Genomic DNA, 24,888 nt, shown 5'->3' with positions numbered 1-24,888 from the left:
GTGAGAGCCAGCTGATTGCCCACCCTTGAACAGCGAGCCACAGTGGGGTGCCCACTTGGTGCTTGTAACTTCTCGGTGGCATTTAAATGAGGCTTACAGCCAAATTTGCCTCAGACTAGCACGGGGAGTGATTGCATCGCCGACTTCGCAACTCTTTTGGCCCCAAGTCAAATTTCTCCATTGGATAATCGTTGTGGTCAAATCCAATGAGCAGCAGCTGCCATGAGAATGTTCACATGATATCAGGAACCAATGACCCGTTAGTGTATCAACTGAAACACGAAATCCTGCCCCGTTCTGATTGCTCCAGTGCCCTGTCAGTCTAACACCAAAAAGTTGTTTGATTTTGGACTTGCCAGAAGTCAATGAGATTGCGAGACAATTACACTCCCAGAACAACCTGTTGCAACTGTGGATTATTGACTATTTGACCTTGCATGTGTTTTCCAATTAAGCTACAATACATTTCTAATTTGGACTTGGCTTCAGGATTTTGAACCTATTTCTACTGTCTGCTTCAGTGGCCTTCCGAGCATCGTATTATATAATATACAACTCAGTTGTTCTTTGGCTGAAGAAGTCTACCTGATTCCCTTCTCTCCTAACTTCCTAATATTTAACCTGTGCCCATTAGTATTTGATCAGCTTTTGTCAACTCTTCTTATCTTGACAATTTTAATTAAGTCATATGGAAATGTTCTCTTCCAAAGAAAACTGTCCAACTTCTTAGCTCTTTCCTCGTAAGTTAAATTCCTGATCCACGTTGTTGCTTACCACGATATCCTCTTGAGGGCAATAATAATATCCTTCTGTTAATTTGGCGACGACAGCTGCACATAATCTCCAGATGTGGACATCTTGTACAGCAACAGTACAACTTCTATAGATTTGTACACTATTCGTTCGCTAATACACCACAATGGCCTTGTTTTATGTTAGTACATTACAGGGCTATGATTTCACACTAATCCCTGGATGTCTGTCCTCGTTGGTATGCTGTACCATTGTTTTATTTCACACACAAGTTCCAAGTAGGAATGTATTCCTGTGTGGACAGCAATATGAGAGGAAGTCAAAGTACAACTGTGTGGGCCAGCTAAGATTAATTGTATTTAATTGTGTATTTGGTTTCTCTGTTGGCAGTTTTACTGACAATTTATTTTCAGTACTCTTTAACTAGTAGTAGTATTCTTGCCTCTGAGTCACAAAATCATGTGAATTCAGAAGAATGAGAGGTGATCTTGTGGAAACGTATAAGATTATGAGGGGGCTCAACAAGGTGGATGCAGAGAGGATATCCCCACTCATAGGGGAAACTAAAACTAGAGGGCATAATCTGAGAATAAGGAGCCGCCCATTTAAAACTGAGATGAGGAGTAATTTCTTCTCAGAGGGTTGTAAATCGCTGGAATTCACTGCCTCAGAGAACTGTGGTAGCTGGGACATTGAATAAATTTAAGACAGACATAGAGTTTCTTCGATAAGGGAATAAGGGGTTATGGTAAGTGGAGCTGAGTCCATGATCAGATCAGCCATGATCGTATTAAACGGTGGAGCAGGCTCGAGAGGCTGTATGGCCTACTCCTACTCCTGTTTCTTATGTTCTTATGTTCTTATGACCTAGAAATCGGATCACGCTGGAATGACAAATATTTGCCACATCATTGTTAATGAGCGACTTGAACAACTTGCAGATTATTGTGTTTCTGTGATCTTGTTGTTCTTGTCCTTCTTGGTGATAGAGGTCATGGGGTTAGGAAGTGCTATCAAGTAAGCTTGGTGCGAAGCTGCAGTACATCCTATCAGTAGTATAGACTGTGCCAATCTGCTGGATGTGGAGGGAGTGGTACTGTTTTCAATGACAGGAGTGCAGATCAAGGGAACTGCTCTGTCTTGGATTGTATTGAGCTTCTTGAATGTTGTTACGGCTGTACCTATCCAGGCAAGTGATACATATTCGATCACACTTCTGACTTGAGCCTTTACCCAGCTTCTGCTCTGCTCTTGTAGCCACAGTGTTAATATTGCTAGTCCAGTTAAACTTCGTGTTAACCTCAAGACATTGATGATGGGTGAACTCCATATTGGTGGGTGCTGTTAAATGTCAAGGGGAGATGGCTGGGCTTTCATGTATTCAGAATAGTCATTACCTGGCACTATATGGTGCAAATGTTACCTGCCACTTATCAGCCCAAGCCTAGATGTTTATAACCCTTCAATTAGGCTGGAGTTTAATAATTTTATATTTCAAATAACAATGTATCGATATTTGATGTCTCCAAGATAAGAGGAGACTAATTGATTGCTCCATTTTTGATGGGGCGGAGGTGCGGTGAGAGATCGGGGCCCAGGAGAGGTGAGGGTTCGGGGCCCAGGAGAAGCGAGGGCCCAGGGGCAGCACGGGCCAGCCCACACTGTGATCTATGGATAGTAGGAGCATGTGTGCGTACTAGGTCCGTACAGCAGAGCTTGGTCTCCAGTCGTCTTGGTTAACTTTGCCACTGGATCAAGACCTCGCTCTGTCAAGCCCGTGTGGTGGCTGGTGTGCAACGGCCACCCCACGTTAAAAGAATCCACGCACAGGCATCTTCCACCCTTCGGGACCTAGAATGTCAGGTTCCTCATTGAAATACCTGTGAACTCATCCCTTTTTGGTGTGGAAGCCGGTCATCCTCAATACGAGGGACTGCCTAATACTACTAGATGTCACCTCAATGCTGCTGTAGGCTGCTCATTCTCCAGAATTGTGTATGGCCCTGAACACGAGAACCATCAGCAAACAGCCCCACTCCTGACCTTTTGACAGAGGAAAGGTCATTGATGAAACAGCTGAAAATGATTGGGCTGAAGATCCTTACCTGAGGAACTCTAACAGTGATGCCCTGAGGCTGCAATGATTGACCTCCAATGATCATGGCCATCTTCCTTTATGCCAGGTATGAATCCAGCCACGGGAGGACTTTCCCACTTACCTACATTGGCCTGTTTTGCTTTGGTGCCATATTCTGTTGAATCCTGCCATGATGTTGAGGTACGCTCACTTCTCCTCTGACATTCAGCTCTTGTGCTCTTGTCAGAACCTAAACTGATCGTTGGCTAACAGATTATTGATGAGCGATTGCTTGATTTTCTTTTGTCACTTCACTGAGGTTAGCGATAAGGCTGTCAGGGCAGTGTATTGTCAGTTTTCATTTGGCCTACTTTTGTGTATCGGACATTTTCTACATTGTCAGGCAGGTGCTCGTGTCATAGCTGCACCGAAATTGCTTTACTAAGAGGCCGGCTAGTTTTGATGTGCAGGTCTTCACAGCATTTAAAGCACAATCCAACTAAATGGAAAAGACCCCTTAGCCAAGCTATCACAGTCTCAAAACTGAGAAGTGAGATCAGTGATGCATAACAAGGATTCTGTGTACTTTTTAATAGTGTTGAGTTAGAAACAATAGTTGGTTAAGTAGAAGACGTCACAAGAGTTCTGGGTGACTACATACCACATCATGAATAAAGGCACAAGTATTACGTCTGCACAGATTCATTTGTTTGTGTGTGTGTGTGTGTGTGTGTGTGTGTGTCATAAAAAAGGCGAGAGATGAGGGAGGCAAGGCCAGTAGAAGTGGAATATTTAAAATGTGTTTTCTATTATTTAAAGTTTTTCAGTACTAAAGGGTTAAATATTAATGGATAAAGTTAGTAGGACACTTGAGTAGCTTTCATAATTAGAATCAAGGATTGATTCAGCTTCATTGTGTAAGCTGAGAAACTTTATTTTTTTTAAATGGCTGGCTCAGGGAGCATGGAATTCCTCTGGAGATGCAGGCAGTCTGAAGGTTAATACCATAATCTAAATGCATTAAAAATAAATGATAGTGAAAAATCAATAGGGTTATTGTAGTTTTGTGACACTATTTCCATTCGCGTTCCTTGCTCTCATTAAGTAAACTTCTGTCAGTTGATCTCTATTGATATTCACTGGATTATTCAGTGGTTTGTTCGCTCTCATTTTGAGCCACAGGCATCAATTGTTCTAAATTTTCGTGTACAGATACAAGGGTGGATTTTCTGGTCCTTTGCGCTCCGTTTTTCGCCCCAGAGGGGTGGCAATGGTGGCGGTGAGGTCTTCTGGGCGGGTGGTTAGCTTCCAGTGCTCCGTGGGGGTTTTCGAGGCCGGTTTTGTGTCGGCGCGGAGCAGTACCGCCCGGAAGAGCTGCGCCAGCGTGCAACGCCCCTGTTTGCGACATTGGCACGCCTTTTGACTCCCGCCTGACCCGTACGCCCCGTAGCGCGCTCCACAGTGATCGCCTGCAGTGAGGTAAGTAATGCCAACCTAAGGTAAGTGTGATTGTTTTTTCTTTTAATTTCTTTTTGCGATTTATGTAGTGATGGCGTGGACTATGTATTAGGAATGTTTTTGTGTTTTTTTACCAGTTTTTTTTTCTTTTTCTCCCCAGGCGTCTCTCGGAGCGCTCCTGGCCCGGCTCTTTAGCTCGGCATTTTCCCATGCTAATGCCCTAAGAGAGATGTACAACCCCTCCCTTAACGCTCCGCCCCAGACTCCAGGCCCAGCTGCCCAATTTTGATGACTGAGGCACAAACTGTTCCCGGGTGCAAACTTTACCGACCCGCCACCATTACACCCCAAAATGAGCAAAGCCGAAATTCCAGCCCAATATTGAACTGTGGCACTATTTTCTGTTAGACTGAACACCCTTTTAGCAACCTTCGTGTTGCTGTTGCAAAAATCACAACCGAAAACGATGGAAACACGCAGCAAGTCCATCAGATCGGAAAAGTGAAATGCAACATTTGAGCTTTGAATGTTCTTTCATCAGAACTCTGTTCTTACTTGCTGTGTTTATCCAGCACCTTCCATTTTTATTTCAGAATTCCAACATTTGTAGCTTTTCTCTCTATCGCTATATGTTGATGTTTCTTCTTTTGACAGTACTTATAATATATAAATAAATACTTTTTCTTTTACAGCTTTTTAAAATCAACTTTTCCATTTGGACCTGTTGCGCCCAAATGAAAATCAATACCGTAACTGTGGTTTCAATGTATTTAATATACAGCAAAATTCTTTCTTTTTTTCATTTATTGCTACTTTTATTCATTAACTAACATTAAAATTCTTCAGCATGAAATGCTGTTTACAGCATGCCAGTGCTGAACTCTGCTATTTGCAAATATTATGTGCTTTCATCTCTGACGTTGCAACACGGAAAAAAAAACTGCTGTAAATTCATTACCTCCAATTAGGCTCAAATGTTTCTCGGCTTGTAGCTGACTGGAATGCAGGCTCATGTGAGAGGGATTGTCTTCGGGTAATGCACTGGCACTGCAAATGTGAAGCACAAATGCACGGTTGGTTAAACCTGTACACCGATTTCATTCCTGTGGAATGTCTTTTGCTCACTGGCTCTACTTTCGTTCATTATACCCGTGTGCTGAATAGGATTCATTTGTAGTCAACGCAGTACTCAGGTAAACAAGCTGAAAATACTTCAGTACTGTACTAAACCTTTCAACTATACTATTAACACAGATGTTTGATTTAAAACCATAATTTATTCCAACTGTCATTAATTCTACAATGTACAAGTGTACAAAGGGAATCTTTTGACAGCAAGCTTGGAGTGTTTTACTGATTTTAGTTTTTTTTTCTCCCATAAGTGTATTATAATTTATATCTATAACAAAGTAAATGTGTGTGTAACTTTTTATTGTTCAAATTATATCTATATATTCCTCATCCCTGCCGAAAGTTCTCTGTTTGTTATACTATGTAACCTGCCATTTGCATTTCTGCTCTGTCCTCTCCTCAAGTACATTGGCTGGCTATTAATTTGTGACTGATCAACTAAAGATTTATTATAAATGCAAATTGGAGTGAAGCAGATCCTTCAACGAGTACAAGTGTGTTCATTGTATTTTCTGTTCACACGTGTACGAGGTTCGGCCAAACAGGAATTTATTTCCTGGCAATGAATTGATAAACAACATTAAATTCAAATGTACAGATGTGTAAGCATTAAGAAATATAAGCTTTCCAATTTTGTATCCAGAGCATTGTGTCAAATGTGTATTGAACATTATTTTTCTCTCTCGTTCTATCCTTCCTGTTATATATTAACTGAATATTCAGGATACGCCTCTAAATTGGCTTTATGTTCAAGTATTTATGTGCCAAATTCATGGATTACATTTCTCTTCTTAAATAATAAGACAATTTATTTTTAAAAAGCACGTGTCACATTCTCCTAAACTACCCTCTAAGTGCTAGGTGTTCCCAGGCTCGGGAGCAAAGACATGATATTTTGTAACCTAACTCGGGTCCGTTATATCGCGACTGTATAGTAGTCCTCTATTTCGGTGCATTATATTTCCATTCCACATTTCAGAGATGAAAGTGGCCTGGATCACAAGGTAGTTTGGAATGAAAAGGGCCCTTCAACCCACTGAATGTCATCCTTCAGAACATCTATGATCTATCTTACTGGAAGGCAGTCACATCATGATTAGTGGTTAATTTAAAAATAATAATTAAGGACTTGGATTTTGTATCTGAATATTTTAAAATAAAGGTAAGATAAGCATGTTGTACTCTGGAATACTCTTTTAATTGAAGGAGATATTCATGCTTCATTCAAAGGAACAGACATAACATTGGGTTTATAATATTTTCTGTTCTCCAATTGTATGTGAAAATGCATACACGCAGCTTAGGCATGATGGCATGAAACAAGAATTTAGGAGCATGTTGCCACTTACTGAGTTTAGTAAGTGATTAGATACATAAGTTGTGCACATACAGTACCTCAGGATACAAACAGAAGACTGGGAAGTAATTGCCTGTCCAAAATAATCCAGACCTTTATTGCTGCAGCTGTAAGTAGGTGCTAAAAATGTGAAGAAAATGTTTTATTTGAGACATTGTGCAGAGAATTTTCTTAAATTTGACCATTGTAAAGAACTTTCTGTCTAAAAATTATAGGGCAGATTTTCCTGTTTCTGCACCTGGGGCTATTGGACTGCCTGGCCACAGCAGTTGAAGGGAAATCAGGCAGGGAGGAGCACACTTCAGTTAATGGATGAAACATCAGGTGGGCAGATTTTCCAGTATTCACCATCCAACAGCCCCAGGCACAAAGAGAGGCAAATTTGCCTTGATTTATGTACCGTTGAGCTCTTTGAGATTTTTAACAACTGGTGAGATATGATGAGTCTATTTTCTTAATTTTTATTCCTCAAACATATAATTAATTCATATTTTAACTGATCTGTTGACACTTGGGTGTTGGTTGTAAGAAATTGGGTTTTTGAATTTGAACACTGAAAATAAGAAACTTCTCGTGTCTAAGCTGTCGCCAAATAAGAGGAGTTCCTGTTCTTTATGAGTGAGGTCTGCAACTTCTTTTCCCTTGTATTGTGTTTTACACATTTTTAATAAATTTTGAGGCCATCTTTAGGAGGGCTGTCAAAAATGCTTCTCATTTCAAGCAGCACTATCCGCAACAAGTGTACTCGGGTCAGGTATAACACAACCGACTCCAGAATCAATCTCGCAGGAATATCCCCTGTTGCACCAGTGTGGCATTTCTATTTCCCATGCTTGGCACCCTGAGTGACACTGCCAATTTAGGGACCTAATTATGGGCAGTTTTGTTCTGTGCGTCCATCTCCAATTCTGGATTGACATGATCCAGACATATTCCGTATTGCCCTGATGACCAACAAAATGAGGAGAGCAGTGTTGCATTCAACTGGGCTGGATTCATACCCAGTTCTTAGTAGTGTAAGGACAGTATGCCAGCTCACTGTACCATCCAGTTCCTCGTTTTCCAGGCTATTTAACATTTAGCATTTAACCAGGCAGGCAAATTAAACATTTGTTTTAGAGCACATTCATTTTTTTCCAATGAAATCAGATTTTATTTATTTTAGATTCAACTACAAAGCGAGAGAGCGCGTCAACAATAAAGGTAGATCGATATCTAGTGCTGGACCTATCGGTATAGCAAAGTATGGTACAAATAATTTCAGTGTAGTTCAAGTTGTGCTCCTGCAACTCTCTCCCATCTAAATACAAAAGAAAAACATGGTGCTAGGAGGGCTCAGGAGCCTCCAGTACCCCTTCCATATATTGCAAGGCCCTTAAAAGAGGGATTCAGTCCTTAATTAATATGCAGGAGAGTTTCCTCCCCGGCAAACTCCAGACCATGCAGTGTAATTATTATGATATTACTTAAAATAAATCTCCAAGTCAGCAGCATTTTGGTGTGCATACCAACATACTGTGTCAGAGTATTGGAGATGTAGTGAGCTGCCAGTGTTGGTCCTATTACCATGGTGAAATGCCAAGCACTGAGAGGCAACGATTAAGAGTGCCTCCCCTTTGCCACTTTTCCACACCTAGAGGTTGGTTCAAGCACTGAATTGGCAGCAGATCTCTGCTGTAGGAGGGCAGAGCCCTGACAACCGTCAGAGGGTGGAAAAACCAGGTGAAACATAGAGTAACATATCGTTAAATAACTCCTGATGGTAGGTTTCTCTTAAGATTTTCATCTGAAAAATTAATTCTAAAGCAGCTATAGCACCGCTCTTGTTTGAAGCTGTCTGTAGTGTTACTGCATCACTTGGCAGCTGTTGCTTCCAGCACGATTCTAATTTTGAATGAAAAACTAATAAAAGTGGGAGAATGTAGGAAGCAAATTGCACTGGTTGTGACTGAACAGAACCATTCACTACCTGACGTAAGGAATCCATTACTCACAATGCATGAGCTTATTGAATGCTGGAGCAGGCTTGAGGGGCCAATGGCCCACTCCTGCTCCTATTTTTTGTGTTCTTATATTCAAAGCCAGAGCCTACTGGTTAGAGGGCTAACTGGAGACTTGCCAGCATCATGACTGTTTGGAACAGGCTCGATGCACCGCCTGTCCATCTTTTCTTTTGTTCATATGAACCGCCCCTTGACTAGCAGTAGGTACCAACCGATGAACTGCTTGAAGTGGTCATGTTCCTCAAATTAATTAAATATTCCATGAGTTTTTATGACCACTGAAACTAGAATTGACGTATACAGTAACTAGGTGGGCAAGACCGAGTCAAAGTCTTGGCTTTGCCATATATTCCACAGTTGTCCTCAGTGGTACAGCTGAAGTAGAAGAGGAGTGGGCACGGAACATTAGTTTGATCTTTGAGTGATAGTGAAAGGTAGGGATAAATTAACAACCGCTCTCTTTCTGAAGGAAGGGATCTGGTTGAAACGAAAAGCTGTGGGGCTAGCTCATTCAAGTGACTATCCAAGATTAACTCTTTCATCAATAATTCAAAAACAGTTTGGTCACACTATATAATATCCCAATAAATTGTATTACAAAACATCTTGCAGCCACGGACACTTCTCGTCACTGAAGCCTGAGATAGAAGGCAATTCATATCACAATCTTCCTTCTGTCAGCCATTAAAGTTCCTGTAGCACCAGCCGACTCTCAAATTTGTCAATGTTTAGCAATAGATGAAAAGTCTCGCTTTGAGAGGTCAGGCGCACAGAAAGCACTGAAATTGCAGGATTGGAAATACCACACTGTTGCAGTGGGGAGGCTGGGGTCGAAGTACTTGTTAGGCAACGCAGCCTTGCACTACATTTGACCCGTGTCATACCTGACCTATGAATGCTTTTGTGGTGCGGTCACTAAATACCATATAGAAAATGTTCTAGTCCCAAGGACTGCAGTCCTCCCTCCATAATAACATATCTCCAAAAAAAACTTTGTTTCAGTTTTTGCAGCTATTCTTTAGGAAATTGGATAACAGAACAATACAACCAGATGTAATGCATGTTCTCAAACATGGTTACAATTTTGAAGAAGAAAATGTTTTTATTTTCTATTTAAATTAAATTTCCCCCCCGAAGTTGTTATCAGGAGAACACTAGGATTTATATATAGGATCATGTCTATCATAATTGCAATTGTTTCATATTGGTTAGAAATGTTCTCACTCGTTGTAGCAGACCTCTCGGGTATGTGAAACTAATGGCCTAGATGCAAAAGACAGTGCTCTATAGATTTTTTTTTGATGACTATATTGTGCTGTTTTAATCCACATTTGCAGAAAGAACTGCTTTAGCTGTGGTTGATCATTAACTCGCTAGCAATAATAAGAGGTAAGTTGTGTTCTAATAAAAACGCCCGACAGTTCTGTTCCCATTCCAGGAGCGTTGCCTAGAAACCATTTGCTCAGTAGCAATAGAACGTCAGTTGCTTTTCAGTACATTAAATTCACTTGTGAACTAAATTGTGATGAGTTTATTAGCTTGAAAATCAGCGATACTTCCACAGCAGGAATTAAATTGGTTTTCAATGGTTGCACACCCAATGGGAATGGCCATGAAAGCTTCTCATAGCAGGTATGTACAGGAGTATAGTTATAGAAACATAGAAACATAGAAAATAGGTGCAGGAGTAGGCCATTCGGCCCTTCGAGCCTGCACCGCCATTCAATGAGTTCATGGCTGAACATGCAACTTCAGTACCCCATTCCTGCTTTCTCGCCATACCCCTTGATCCCCCTAGTAGTATGGACTACATCTAACTCCTTTTTGAATATATTTAGTATGATCCTCTTCACAAAGAAAAATTAGCATTGCCACAGATTTGTTCAATGCTGAAAATTCCAGTTTCCAGCTGATGGATTAAGAACATAAATATTGCAATAAATCAATATTGAATCCTTAGACTGGATATTCTAATACTCAGCAATACAATGGACTAAGGATAGTGATCGACCTTGTCACCGAGCACAGACCGTGCCCTTTCCTTCATAAATATAATAACTTCTATGTTTTTCAACATTTTCCTTTTTATTTTCATGGAGATTTATCAACTCTTATTCTAATTAATGAAACCATCTTATTCATGCTAAATTATTACGGGCAGCTGTAGTGAAAAAGAACAGGTTTTCCTGCAGTTTGTCTGGTCCCTGAAGCAAATTATCTGTCAGACTAAGGTTGACATATCTGACTTATCTTGGTTTAGCAGATGTACACTTGCAGGGAATGACTCTAATGATTTGTTTCTGGTATCTTCTGAAGCCCTTAATCAAATACAATTCCTTTTGTGCTGTTTTTAAGCTGTGTGGTGACTGCACAGGATCACTATTGCAGCATTTTAGTTGTTCACGTAAACTGTTTTAAAAATGAATTCTCTCTAGATTTGTTGGAAATATTTGCACAATTTGATTTTGTTCTGAGGTTAAAGGCTAAATAAAGTTTCACTTTTGAAGAGCAATAATTTTGGCTTCTGCTTCTGTTGTCGAGAATATTGGGCCCGAAATTGGTGGACTTACCGTCGGCAGTCTCCCTGGTTTCTGGGCGGTCTCTCTTTTGAGCGACTTTGGTGGAGTCCTCCTGCCGGCTAGGAGAGAGGCCCGCTGGGTAGCGTCCGCTGGCGTGTACCGGAGTGTGCCGCCCAGAAGAATCTTCCTGCCCGCTGAGCTGCCAGTTTGGTCCAGGCGGTCCAGCAGGGGAAAAGTCCGCCGAGTGGTTTACAGGTCTAACCTCAACGGTAAGTAAGAAGACCTGCAAAAAAAGGTTAGTCCACTTCTTTCCTTTATTTTTTTTTTAGGGATTTAGGAGGATGGGGTCCCCTGAAAGATTTCGAGTGTGTTTTCTTTAATGTTGTGAAAATGTTTTATTTGCCCAGTTCCCCCCTCCCTGGGCCCAGCTCAGTCCTCGGCGGTACTTTGCCTCCCAGATTTGGCGCGTAAGTCCCAATTTTGTTGCCGAGTGGTCTTTCCCAGATTTTTCCATGAAACTTCCGCCCAAAGTACTGTCAGGATCTCAGCCGCCCTTTGGGCGGAACTTAGCTTTCACCAATTTCGGGCCCGTGGTCATGATTTCTGGTCCTTCTGTGTGCATTGGTTGCCTGGTGACCATCTATTTTTAATTGCCTCTTGATTGTAAGGCGAAGCTCTTTTAATTTGCACTTTAGAGTAACAGAAAGTGTTCCATTTCATCTGTGCCATTCACCTTATCCATTTGTAATTACATGACTTCACAGCTGACTTCTACACATAGTCAGTGACAAAATGGTAAGAGATAATAGATTCATATAATCTTCAAAATGGCAATAGTTATTGCAATCATTTTAAAATGCCTCCCTTAACCAGTTTTGAAAATTACAACTAACTCGCATTAGCCAAGCTAGCCCTCAAATGGTAAAGTATATAATGCTCTATTACAGAACCAAGTATTTGCTGGTAGTTTATGGGCAAATCAGCTTTTGTTTGTTTTGACTGAAACCTTTGCTGAAACTTCATCTTTCATTCATCGAAAACCACACAAATGCAAAATGTAATTTATTGCCGACAGTGAGGAGACGATAAGGCACTCAGAGGCCAGAATGTGTACAGCTTTATCATTGTTCAGAGCTGTGAGTTTTATCAATGTGTGCACGTAGGGGAGGGAAGCAAATCTGAAAAACATCTTGAATCTTTTTTGTCATGATTCATGGGGCTTGATTCTGAAATGCATCTGCATTTTTTTTTTCCTCATTGTAACTGCTCATTGCAGTCAGTTATAATGATTATCTTTGCTTTGACCTTATTCTGGAAGCTGTTTAAATTTTTGGTCATAATTCAATATTTTTGCCTCAGTAATTATGCGGCTGGATCACTGACAATTGAGGCTTTTAACAATGGCAGTGGTGATTATTATGCAAGCGTCTGATTTGGGTCGTTTAAAAACCTGGAGAATCCCTTTATGCTCAAAACTTTAACCACTTCTCACAGTTTGATCTCTGATAATAAAAGCAAGAATCCCTAAATTCCCATTAATCACAATAAAGATGTCTTAGAACTGGGTGGGTAAGAGGATTGAGAAGAAACAAATGATCTTTATCACATTTTAGCAAACATTTCTAGGAAGCTTTTTACTGTTGAACCCTGTGAGGAATGTGTAATATTTTTCTGTGTCAGTCTTAAAAGTGTTGCCTTATGGATTGAGGCTCAGTAGTTCGACCTTGTGCATGAACTGGAGCGGTGCAAATACCACAGTCATTAGACCAGTTGTTGCAAACCTGTGGCTAGCAGATAGAAGCCACATCCAAGATAAATGTACCAGTTAAAATGGACAGACACACATCCATTTACCAATGCTATGGTTAAAGAAATCTGACCCTTTTGGTTCACCTAATAACATAAGAATTTAGGAGTAGGCCATTCGGCCCCTCAAGCCTGCTCCACCATTCAATGAGATCATGGCTGATCTTCTACCTCAACTCCGCTTTCCTGCACTATCCCCATATCCCTTGATTCCCTTAATATCCAAAAATCTGTCGATCTCTGTCTTGAATATACTCAACAACTGAGCCTCCACAGCCCTCTGGGGTAGAGAATTCCGAAGATTATTTGGAAATTTGGAAATAAATATCTTCTCATCTAAGTCCTAAATGGCCAATCCCTTATTCTGAGATTATGATCCCTCGTTCTAGACTCCCCAGCCAGGAGAAAGATCCTCCCTTATCTATCCTGTTAAATCCTGTAAGAATTTTGTATGTTTCAATGAAATCACCTCTCCTTCGAAACTCTAGAGAATATAGACCAAGGCTACTCGATTTTTGTTTTTCTACTCAATCTTGCAGTATTTTGCTTTTCTACTCAATCTCCCCTTGTAGGCCAATCTCCCCCATCCCAAGAATCAGTCTAGTGAACCTTCGTTGCACTCCCTCTATGGCAGGTATATCCTTCCTTAGGTAAGGAGACCAAAACTGTACACAGTACTCCACCTGTGGTCTCACCAGGGCCCGATATAATCGCAGTAAGACATCTTTGCTCTTGTATTCAAATTCTCTTGGAATAAAGGCCAATGTACCATTTTCTTGCTTGCTTGCTTGCTGTACCTGCATGTTAACTTTCTCTTCTCTTCATATGTGATTACTTCATTGATCCTTACTTCTCATTAGATCAATCTAGCTATTGATTCATCAGATCCTGTCAGCACATGCAGTAAATATAAGCGTCGCTGTTCTATAATAAAGTGGCCACTCTGCATAAAGAGCAGATTAGAAGCAGTGGCAAGCTGCTGCTAATAACGTCCTTTTGATGAATCAAATGGAAATCATGCAGTTGACAATATGCAAGTCTGATGTCAAAGCCAATGAATGGTGTGTCTTGCCAGGAGCACTGATGCTATCGGTGTACTAACCAAGGGAGATTTCAGATGCTTTGGTAGAGTGAAACATGCATTACACATGCTGTAGATCAGCCTGACTCTGAGTGCTAGTCAGCTGTCGTGTCGCCTCAAGTCTGGTGCCTTGTAACATAATATTATAATCTGCCTTTCATTACAAACATTATTTATGAAAACACATTTAGCGCAACTTAGTAGTTCAGCTTATGTGACAAAGATTTACGAGGATTTTAGATGTAGGGCTTATTTACAAAGTGCATTTTAACAGTTTATCAGCAGGGAATTTAAAAAAAAAGCTAGCAAGTGAGCTATGTACTTGACCTCTCAACGAACAGCACATAAACATGTTGGCACTTAAAATCCAGGGCAAGGGAATTTTAACTGCAGATTTTTCAGAGAGGATTTGTGAAAACCTATAGAAATGAATTTTAATGAAATGTTCATTTATCTAATAATCTAAAGGTAATGAAGACAGGGTTAGGTTGGTGCCAATGCCAAGACTTTTAGAATAAAACTCATGGGCACGAGCCTGTTTGTATTCTGTTCATTCCACAAAAAGGTTGCAATTAAAGGGGACATCTTGTCACAATAACATATGCTGTATCTTTATCAAAATAGTGCACTTGATGAAACTGAACAGGTGGTGATATCATCACCATACGCTTACAATTAGCCAGAATATATAAACCTGAATATTCACGCATCAAATTTATGTTGTTTTAATGATGTGCAGGGAATATGGCTGGTCTGCTGCTGAAACTACCATGGTGGTCTTTATGGTCCAGACTATTGCACAACTAAATCGAGAATTAAACCTTGTGTCAATCTCCTTCAATAAAATGTCATGCTGTTTAAAAATGAAAACTATTCCTCACCCCAAAAGTGAAGGCTATCCTCACTTTGATCTGAGCTTCAGACCCTGTATCATCTCCATTGCAAGGACCACTCGTTTCCAACTTTGTAACCTTGCATGCCTTTGCTGCTATCTCAGCCCGTCGACCGCCTTTGTAACCTCCAGAGTCGACTATTCTAACGCTTTCCTTGTTGGCCTCCCATTTCCAATCATAAACTCAACTTGTTCTAAACTCCGCTGAAATTGTTCATCCAACATCCAGTCCTGGATGAACCACAATTTTTTCCAGTTAAACACTGAAGACCAAATGCATTGTCTGTGGTCCCCGCCACAAAGCTATTGTCATCGGCCCGTGTCACAAACTCCCTCGCCACTGATTTCTTCCCCGTCTCTGGTCACTGTCTCAAGCTGAACCAGACTGTTCGCAATCCCTGTGTCCTATTTGGTCCTGAGGTGAGCTTCAGATCCTATATCCTCCATCACCAAGGCTGCTAACTTCCACTCCGTAATATCGCCCGTCTCCATCCTGCCTCAGCCCATCTGCCGCTGAAACATTCATTCATGCTTTTGTTATCGGGACTCAACTATTCCAATGGTCTCCTGGCCGGCCTCCCATCTTCTATCCTCCATAAACTTGGGTTCATCCAAAACTCTGCTGCCCATATCCTAACTCTCTCCAAGTCCGATTTCCCCCAATTCACACTGTGCTTGCTGACCTACATTGGCTACCGGTTCAGCAATGCCTCGATTTTAAAATTCTCATTCTCATGTTCAAATCCCTCCATGGTCTCTTTCCTCCCTATCTCTAACCTCCTCCAGCCCTACAACCCTCTGAGAACTCTACGTTCCTCCAACTCTGGCCTCTTGTGCATCCCCCGCTCCCTTCACCCCACTATTGGCGACCATGTCATCAGCTGTCGTGGACCTAAACTCTAGAATTCCCTCCCTGAACCTTGCCTACCATTAAGATGCTTCTTAAAACCTACCTCTTTAACCAAGCCTTTGGTCACCTGTCCTAATATCTGCCTCTTTGGCTTGGTGTCAGTAGAATAATACACACCTGCAGTAAAAATACAAGTTGCTCAAACTATGATACTTAAAAACAAAAGAGCAAATCAATTCACAGAGTTAAAATACCCTTTTCAGAATAGTAAGTGACAAGACTTGGATGAAGCAGTCTTTTGCAGGACTTTTATAATGCAATATTGTATGTGGAGTACGCAAATTTTGCATTCAGAGAGTTACATAAGATATATGGCACAGAAACGGGTCATTCGGCCCAACCAGTCCATACCGGTGTTTATGCTCCACTCGAACCTCCTCCCGTCTTTCCTCATCTAAATCTATCAGCATAACCCTCTATTCCCTTCTCCCTCAATATGCTTGTCTAGCATCCCCTTAAATGCAGCTATACTATTCACTTCAACTACTCCCTGTGGTAGTGAGTTCCACATTCTCACCACTCTCTGACTAAAGAAGTTTCTTCTGAATTCTCTTTGATTTCTTGATGACTATCTTATACTGATGGTCTCTAGTTATGCTCTTCCCACAAGTGGAAACACTCTCTCTGTATCTATTCTATCGAAACCCTTCATAATTTTAAAGACCTCAATCAGGTCACCCCTCAGCCCTTGTCTATTCTCTCTGTTACCTCTTCAAAAAATTCAATGAGGTTGGTCAAGCAAGACTTTCCCCTTTGAAATCTGTGCTGACAATTCATTATTATATTTTTGGCTTCTAAATGTTCTTCTATTTTCTCCTTTAGTAGGCATTCCATTATTTTTCCTACCAGCAATGTTAAGCTGACTCGTCTATAGTCCTCTGTACATGTCCTATCTCCCTTCTTAAATATAGGTATTATGTTAGCTATCTGTCAGTCCTTTGGTACTACATTTCCTCGCTGCTAGTTCTCTGGTACAATTCTTCCTCGCTGCCATGTTCCACCTCACAGCCGACAAGCTCCCCACTGGAGTGGAACTAAACTACAGAACCAGTGGTAAGCTGTTCAATCTTTGCCGTCACCAGGCCAGGTCCAAGACCACCCCAACCTCTGTCGACGAGCTACAGTACGCGGACGACGTCTGCGTGCATACAGAGGCTGAACTCCAGGACATAGTCGACGTATTTACTGAGGCGTAAGAAAGCATGGACCTTACGCTAAACATCAGCAAGACAAAGGTCCTCCACCAGCCTGTCCTTACCACACAGCACTGTCCCCCAGTCATCAAGATCCACGGCGCGGCCCTGCACAACGTGGACCACTTCCCATATATCAGGAGCCTCCTATCAACAAGAGCAGGCATTGACGAGATCCAACACCGCCTCCAGTGCGCCAGCGCAGCCTTCGGCCACCTGAGGAAAAGAGTGTTTGAAGACCAGTCCCTTAAAACTGCCACCAAGCTCATGGTCTTCAGGGCTGTAGTAATACTCGCCCTCCTGTATAGTTCAAACATGGACCATGTATAGTAGACATCTCTTGGAGAAATACCACCAACGATGTCTCCGCAAGATCCTATAAATCCCCTGGGAGGACAGGCGCACCAACGTTAGCGTCCTCGACCAGGCCAGCATCCCCACCATTGAAGCACTGACCACACTTGATCAGCTCCGATGGCAGCCACATAGTTCGCATGCCTGACACGAGAATCCCAAAGCAAGCGCTCTACTCGGAACTCATTCACGGCAAACGAGCCAAAGGTGGGCAGCGAAAACGTTACAAGGACACCCTCAAAGCCTCCCTGATAAAATGCAACACCCCCACCGACACCTGGAAATCCCTGGCCAAAGACCGCCCTAAGTGGAGGAAGCGCATCCGGCAGGGCGCTGAGCACCGCAAGTCTCGTCGCCGAGAGCACGCAGAAATCAAATGCAGGCAGCGGAAAGAACGTGTGGCAAACCAGTCCCACCCACCCCTTCCCTCAACGACTGTCTGTCCCACCGGTGACGGAGACTGTGGTTCTTGTATTGGACTGTACAGCCACATAAGAACTCATGTTAAGAATGGAAACAAGTCTTCCTTGATAACGAGGGACTGCCTATGATGATGATTATGATGAGGTATTACACCTTTTTCTAATGAATTATTAAATATGTGTAGTAATGCCTCTGCTATCTCTTCCCTAGATTCGTTTGAAATGTGCGGATGTAATCCAGCCGGACCAGGGCTTTTTTCCTCTTTTGAGTTTGATTAGTTTATTTAGTATACCCCTTTTTTTACTTTAACTGAACTTATCTCATTACTAATCTCCTCATCCAATGTCATGACCACCGTTTCTATCTCCCTAGTAAATACTGAGGAAAAGTAATCAACTAATATTTCTGCAACCTTTCTATTACTGCCTGTAGTCTTATCCTGTCCAACCCTAACCCTATTCCTATCCCAACCTTCCTTTTTTTTATTGATGTGCCTGTAAAATCTTTTGCTGTTTCATTGTATGTTCCTTGATAATTTAAGTTCATAGTTCCTCTTTGCCTTTTGTTTGACTTCTTTCCCAATCTCAATGGGCTAGATTTTCGGCTTTGTTGTTTTCGGGACAAAAACTGAGGCGGGGCGGGACATTTCCAGCCCGATTAATGCTTGCGCTGTGTAGAGTAGTTTTTGTAATTTGGGCCCTGCACCGTGCGCAGTGCAAACGGAGGCGATGTACGACTTTCACAGCGCAAAAAGGGGAACCTCGCCAACTAAGGTGCGGGGCCGGGAGCGTCCCAAGAAAAGCCTTGGGAGGGGGGAAAAAAATACACAAACATTCAAAAAAACATTGTCAACACGCTTACAACATCAATTGCTGCAAAAAAATTAAAAAGAATAAAAACTGGAACTTGCCTTTTTTGCAGTTTATCTACCTCACCATCGCCGGCAGGGCTGAACCGCTGTGTTTTCCCTGGCGGTCATCGCGGGGCGCGTTTCGGGACATACGGGTCGGGTGCGAGTCGAAACCTCTGTTGGTGTCACAAGGAGAGCCGTTGCATACCCGGTGCAGCTCTCCCCGGCGGTGCTTCAAAGCGTGCCACAAAACCCAACCCGAGGATCTTGCCCGGACACACACGAGCTCACCGCCCCATTTTTCGCCATGGAGGGTCAAAACCTCCGTTGCAACCCGGATTGCAAACGACCCAAAAATCCAGCCCTTTTGTATTTTCCCTTCATGCTGTCCATGTTCTTAATGTATGCTTCTTTCCTTAACCTCAATTTTCCCTTATGGCTTTATTCATCCATAGTGTCTCAGTCGTGTTTAGCTTGTTCTTGTTTTTAGTGGTATATATTTTTCCTGCACTCTGTTGAACACCATTTTAAATGTTTCCCATTGTTGTTCCACATCATTGATGGCCAATATTATTGTCCATTTTTTTTTCCCACGTTCTATTCTCAGCCCGTCAAAATCAATGCTGATCTCCAGACAGAACAAAAGCTAACTAATCAATATTGTATTTGCAGATCATTTCAAGTTATGAACGTGCCTTTGAAACCTATGGGCATCCTGAGAGTGCCATTGCAACTTGCACCTTGTAGGGAAATGTGATAATGGAGGGATATAATTCCGCAGTCTGTTATTTTTTATTCCCCGGTCTGTTAGACTATATACATTTAAAATGAAACCGTCCCCAAAATGCATTCAACTTAATTTTGATGTCGACACAAACAAAGGGGGGAAGAAATTGACCTCCGCCCGAAACGGGACGCACCCTCCCTTTTTTGACATTTTTCTCTGCCCCAACCCGTGCGGAGTAGATGCCGTCGATATTCGGCACGCTGCAGTTTTTTTTGGTGGAAGTCATGGCAGCTGAGGGGCAGAAGTGCCCTTGCAGCGAGTCCACCGCCCCGACCAGTCCTAAGCGCCGCGCTGATGACGTCAGCGTGAAGCAGACGTGTCGCGTTGTGCTGCCGCATCACTATGTCTCTCCCCTGCGCTCATGCCTCTCGGCAGTTTGAGCTCCCAGACCTGATTTAGGTTGGTGAAGGCCCCACCCCTGCACAATGCCAACTGCATCCACTGCAGCCAGCTGAGCTGGTCCTTATAGCTCTGTTCCCAGTCACAGCCTGACCCCTGTATCCTCACAGGTTACAATATATCATTTATATGCAACCCTGTGTAGGATGGTCGATATCCTCCACAACTCCACTGACTTGATAATTCGCCAGCTATGAAGTTACCAGCAAGTAATAGTCCGTGCTATGAATGGAATATAAATCATATCCTACTGGAAAAAAAATCCCACTAGTCTTCATAATGTTTGGTGTGTATTTAAAAATTAATTAGTGGAGCCATTTAATTTAAATAGGGGTGCACATAGGGTGAGAGAACATCTCCGCAGGTCGGGGCTATAAAGAGCTGGAGCGAGCCACTACAGTTTTCAGCGCGAGCTGACACAAATATGCGACGGCTTCGAGGTGGGTGACTGGGTGACATCATCAGGACCCAGGTCACCGTTTGGAGCATGGGCAGGAGCATCGGTGGGTCCCTGGTACAGCAGAGGAGCATGGAAGGTCATGGCGGACTTGCGACGAGTGATCAGGGCGGAGGAGTGATGAGGGATCGTGGCTGAGATGTGGTGGGTGACCGTGATGGAGGTTCGGCGAATGTTTGGTGCGGAGGTGCAGCAGGAGATCATGGCGGAGGTGCGGCGAGTGTTTTTGTGGCGGAGGAGCAGTGAGGGATGGTGGTGCAGGAGCGGCGAGTGATCGTGGCGGAGGTGCGGCGAATGAGGGTACGGGGTCCAGAAGAGGCGAGAGCCCAGGGGCAGTACGGGCCAGCCGACACTGCGATATGTGTGCGCACTAGGTCCGTGCAGCAGAGCAGGTCTCCAGTCATCCTAGCTCTGTCAAGCCCGTGTGGTGGCTGGTGTGCAACGGTCACCACATGTTTTATAAAAAAAAAAAATCCACGCACAGACATCTTCCATCCCCTCAATTGGAGTTCAGGACTGGAACAGCAGGTCCTTCATTGAAACATCTGTGAACTCGTGGAAGCAAGTCATCCTCGTTCGAGGGACTGCCTATGATGATGAGTCCATCTGATGTGATGAGTTCAGAATGTTTGTTACATAAACTTTATTTTCAAATTAACTTTTTTTAAAAGAAGAGTTCTATTAGTGAGACTGTGATGTGCTGAGGCACTCTCCATGAAATACAGTAAATGCCTTGTGGAAACACCGTAATCTCTTGCATAAAGCTTCAAATCACATATTACTTAAGAATTTATGATGATTGATTTCTTAAATCAGAACATTTTTAATTTTTGTGATATTTGTCTGTTTCCTGATGCTTGCTTCTGAATCCTCAATGCTGAAGTTTTTCAAATGATTCCCTGAGCATTTTCTACAAATTAGAATGATTGAATTCTTGCTGCAATAGTCACTTCTTATCTACATTAACGACTTGGAAGAAGGGACTGAGTGTAACGTAGCCAAGTTTGCTGACGATACAAAGATGGGGGGAAAAGCAATGTGTGAGGAGGACACAAAAAATCTGCAAAAGGACATAGACAGGCTAAGTGAGTGGGCAAAAATTTGGCAGATGGAGTATAATGTTGGAAAGTGTGAGGTCATGCACTTTGGCAGAAAAAAATCAAAGAGCAAGTTATTATTTAAATGGAGAAAGATTGCAAAGTGCTGCAGTATAGCGGGACCTGGGAGTACTTGTGCATGAAACACTAAAGGTTAGTATGCAGGTACAGCAAGTGATCAGGAAGGCCAATGGAATCTTGGCCTTTATTGCAAAGGGGATGGAGTATAAAAGCAGCGAAGTCTTGCTACAGCTATACAGGTTATTGGTGAGGTCACACCTGGAATACTGCGTGCAGTTTTGGTTTCCATAATTTACGAAGGGATATACTTGCTTTGGAGGCAGTTCAGAGAAGGTTCACTCGGTTGATTCTGGGGATGAGGGGGTTGACTTATGAGGAAAGGTTGAGTAGGTTGGGCCTGTACTCATTGGAATTCAGAAGAATGAGAGGTGATCTTATCGAAACGTATAAGATTATGAGGGGGCTTGACAAGGAGGATGCAGAGAGGATGTTTCCACTGATGGGGGAGACTAGAACTAGAGGACTTGATCTTAGAATAAGGGGCCGCCCATTTAAAACTGAGATGAGAAATTTCTTCTCTGAGGGTTGTAAATCTATGGAATTTGCTGCCTCAGAGAGCTGTGGAAGCTGGGACATTGAATAAATTTAAGACAGAAATAGACAGTTTCTTAAACAATAAGAAGATAAGAGGTTATGGGGAGTGGGTGGGGAAATGGAGCTGATCAGATCAGTCCATGATCAGATCAGTCCATGATCTTATTAAATGGCGAAGCAGGCTCGAGGGGCCGTATGGCCTACTCCTGTTCCTATTTCTTATATTATGTTCTTGAAGATCACTGTTATTTTTTTTAAAAGCATTGCTCACTATTTTCTACCACTCTACACCATGAATACCACTCAACACATCACAGGACACCAGCTGTGTGACACAGGTATTACAACAGCCTTCTGGAATGATAAATTTACCTGAACTTTTTAATTATTATTTAAGTTTGTAAAATTAATGATTAACGTACGGTATAAAGAAAATATATAATAGGACTCTGTTTAAAAAGTTAACTCGTGAATATATTTTACACCTAAAATCGGTCCATATTATTAAAAATCAAGTTGAGTGGCAGTAGTATAGCTTTATGCAATCATGGAATATGAGCAAAAGAATAATCAAAGCATGATTCAGAATTGTTTTCACTCATTTTCCTGAGGGAAGTTGTCAACAAATATTACTTTGTAAAGATAAAAATAAATAAAACTGATTCCGAATGTTTTTCCCCTCTCTCTCTCTTTACAGGCACTGGCTGATCGGTTTATTTCCAGTATCTTCCCTTTGTATTATTTGATAAAGTTAGGTATTAAATTAGTTAAATCAACAGAATACCGTTACATTTGTCAGATTTTCTTAGTCTGGGAAATCGGTGGCCCAGGCTGCCTGTTGGGACTTGGGAAAGTGTGGGGAAGGTGGTTCCAAGGTAGTCTCATGGAAGGGAAAGATGGAGTCCGGGATAGGGGAGGGCTAAACTCTCCTTGTGGGGCTCGGAGCAGTACAAAGAAAATTATAAAATTTGCCTGTTTGAGCTTTTTCATGTTCCTGGCAGGTCCCGACGCTCTCAAACTGGGCAGGAAAGTCATAACAGCTTCCCCACTCAGGCCTGAGGTACAATTGCAGCCAGGGCCCGATGACATCATCGGACCCTGAACTATATATTTACAGAAGGACGTCACCAAAATCTCGGTTCATGGGATGCAGGGTGCTCAAGGGTGAGTAAGTAACCTGGGCGATTTTTAACTGCCCGGTTTCCAGTGAGTAGGTTTAAAATCGCACTCCTGCCCCATGTCTTTGTAATTTAGACTCTGCTACTTTTTGAAAATGTATGAAAAGTCCTGTGGAAGCACAAAGCCAGTGAAGGTGATCTCGAAGGTAAGGGGAGCAAGAACTCACCTATATGAGTAATCTAAGATACAGAAGCCAAAGTATCTAGGATAAAAAAGGGAAAAAAGACCCAAAATGTAAGCAGCATTAAAGATAGCTGTACCAACTTACATTTATATAGTGCTTTAACCATCATCATTATAGGCAGTCCCTCAAAACCGAGGAAGACTTGCTTCCACTCTAAAAGAGAGTTCTCAGGTGACTGTGCAGTCCAATACGGGAATTACAGTCTCTGTCACAAATGGGAAAGACAGTCGTTGAAGGAAAGGGTGGGTGGGGAGTCTGGTTTGCTGCACGCTCCTTCCACTGTCTGTGCTTGTTTTCTGGTTGCTCTCTGCTTCGAAATTTGAGGTACTCTTCCTCCACCTCGGGCGGTCTTGGCCAGGGATTCCCAGGTGCTGGTGAGGATGTTGCACTTTATCAAGCAGGCTATGAAGGTGTCCTTGAAACGTTTCCTCTGCCCACCTGGGGCTCGCTTGCCGTGTAGGAGTTCCAAGTAGAGCAGACGATGTGGCCCGCCCAACGGAGCTGGTCGAGTGTGGTCTGTGCTTCGATGCTGGGGATGTTGGCCTGAGCGAGAACACTGACATTGGTGTGCCTATCCTCCCAGTGGATTTGTAGGATCTTGCGGAGGCAGCACTGGTGATACTTCTCCAGCAGTTTGAGGTGTCTACTGTACATAGTCCATGTCTCTGAGCCTTACAGGAGGGCGGGTATCGCTACAGCCCTGTCGACCATGAGCTTGGTGCCAGATTTGAGGTTCTGGTCTTCAAACACTCTCTTCCTTAGGCGACCGAAGGCTGTGCTGGCGCACTAGAGGCAGTGTTGGACCTCATTGTCGATGTCTGCCCTTGCTGATAGTAGGCTCCCAAGGTATGGAAAATGGTTCATGTTGTCCAAGGCCGCGCCGTGGATTTTGATGACCGGGGGGACAGTGCTGTGTGGCTGTGAGGGAAGAGCTCCTCCCAGAGTCACAATGCGGATTCCGTCCACGAAGGGGTACAACGGACATGATCTTAACCATAGAGACCTAGTGATGACTCTTGATTTCAACATAATGGGGATGTCGGGAGAGGAAAGTGTATGTAGGATAGCGGGCTGCTATTTATAGCTTTTAATTGTATAAGTTACAGTCAGCTATATAACAGTACCAAGGCCTAAGGGACATGATTTGTATATTGCACCAGATTTCTAACAATTTTCAGTGGTAGTATTTCTCTGCCAACTGAAGCATGATGTGTGGATATTGATATACTCACATAATTAATGAATAACATTATAGATGTAAAATAATTGAGTTGTGCCAATATAATACAAATAGTATTCAGCAGAAAGAGGTCATCTCTCCATTGAGCCCGCTTTCTGTCTAAATAAAAAAAAAATGCAAAAT

The 24,888-nt window shown here is 42.5% G+C and overlaps 1 protein-coding gene across 27 annotated transcripts in view; it reads left to right on the top strand.

Moving 5' to 3' along the window:
* The window catches only part of sorbs2b (sorbin and SH3 domain containing 2b), a 344,867-nt gene that overhangs the window by 95,764 nt on the left and 224,215 nt on the right, over positions 1–24,888 (top strand). For 2 of the 27 annotated variants that reach the window (XR_011593123.1, XR_011593101.1), the window contains exon 1: positions 5,330–5,481. The exons of 23 other annotated variants lie outside the window; for them this stretch is intronic. The gene's annotated coding sequence lies outside the window, so the exon portion shown is untranslated. Of the gene's footprint in view, positions 1–5,329; positions 5,482–6,830; positions 6,886–24,888 lie in introns of those variants that run through there. 2 more of the 27 variants (XR_011593095.1, XR_011593124.1) reach the window with 2 other exon arrangements.

This window comes from Pristiophorus japonicus, chromosome 1 (genome assembly GCF_044704955.1).
Source record: "Pristiophorus japonicus isolate sPriJap1 chromosome 1, sPriJap1.hap1, whole genome shotgun sequence".
Classification (NCBI taxonomy): domain Eukaryota; kingdom Metazoa; phylum Chordata; class Chondrichthyes; family Pristiophoridae; genus Pristiophorus; species Pristiophorus japonicus.
The sequence above is the reverse complement of the archived record's forward strand: the minus strand, read 5'-3'. Positions and strand labels throughout refer to the sequence as shown.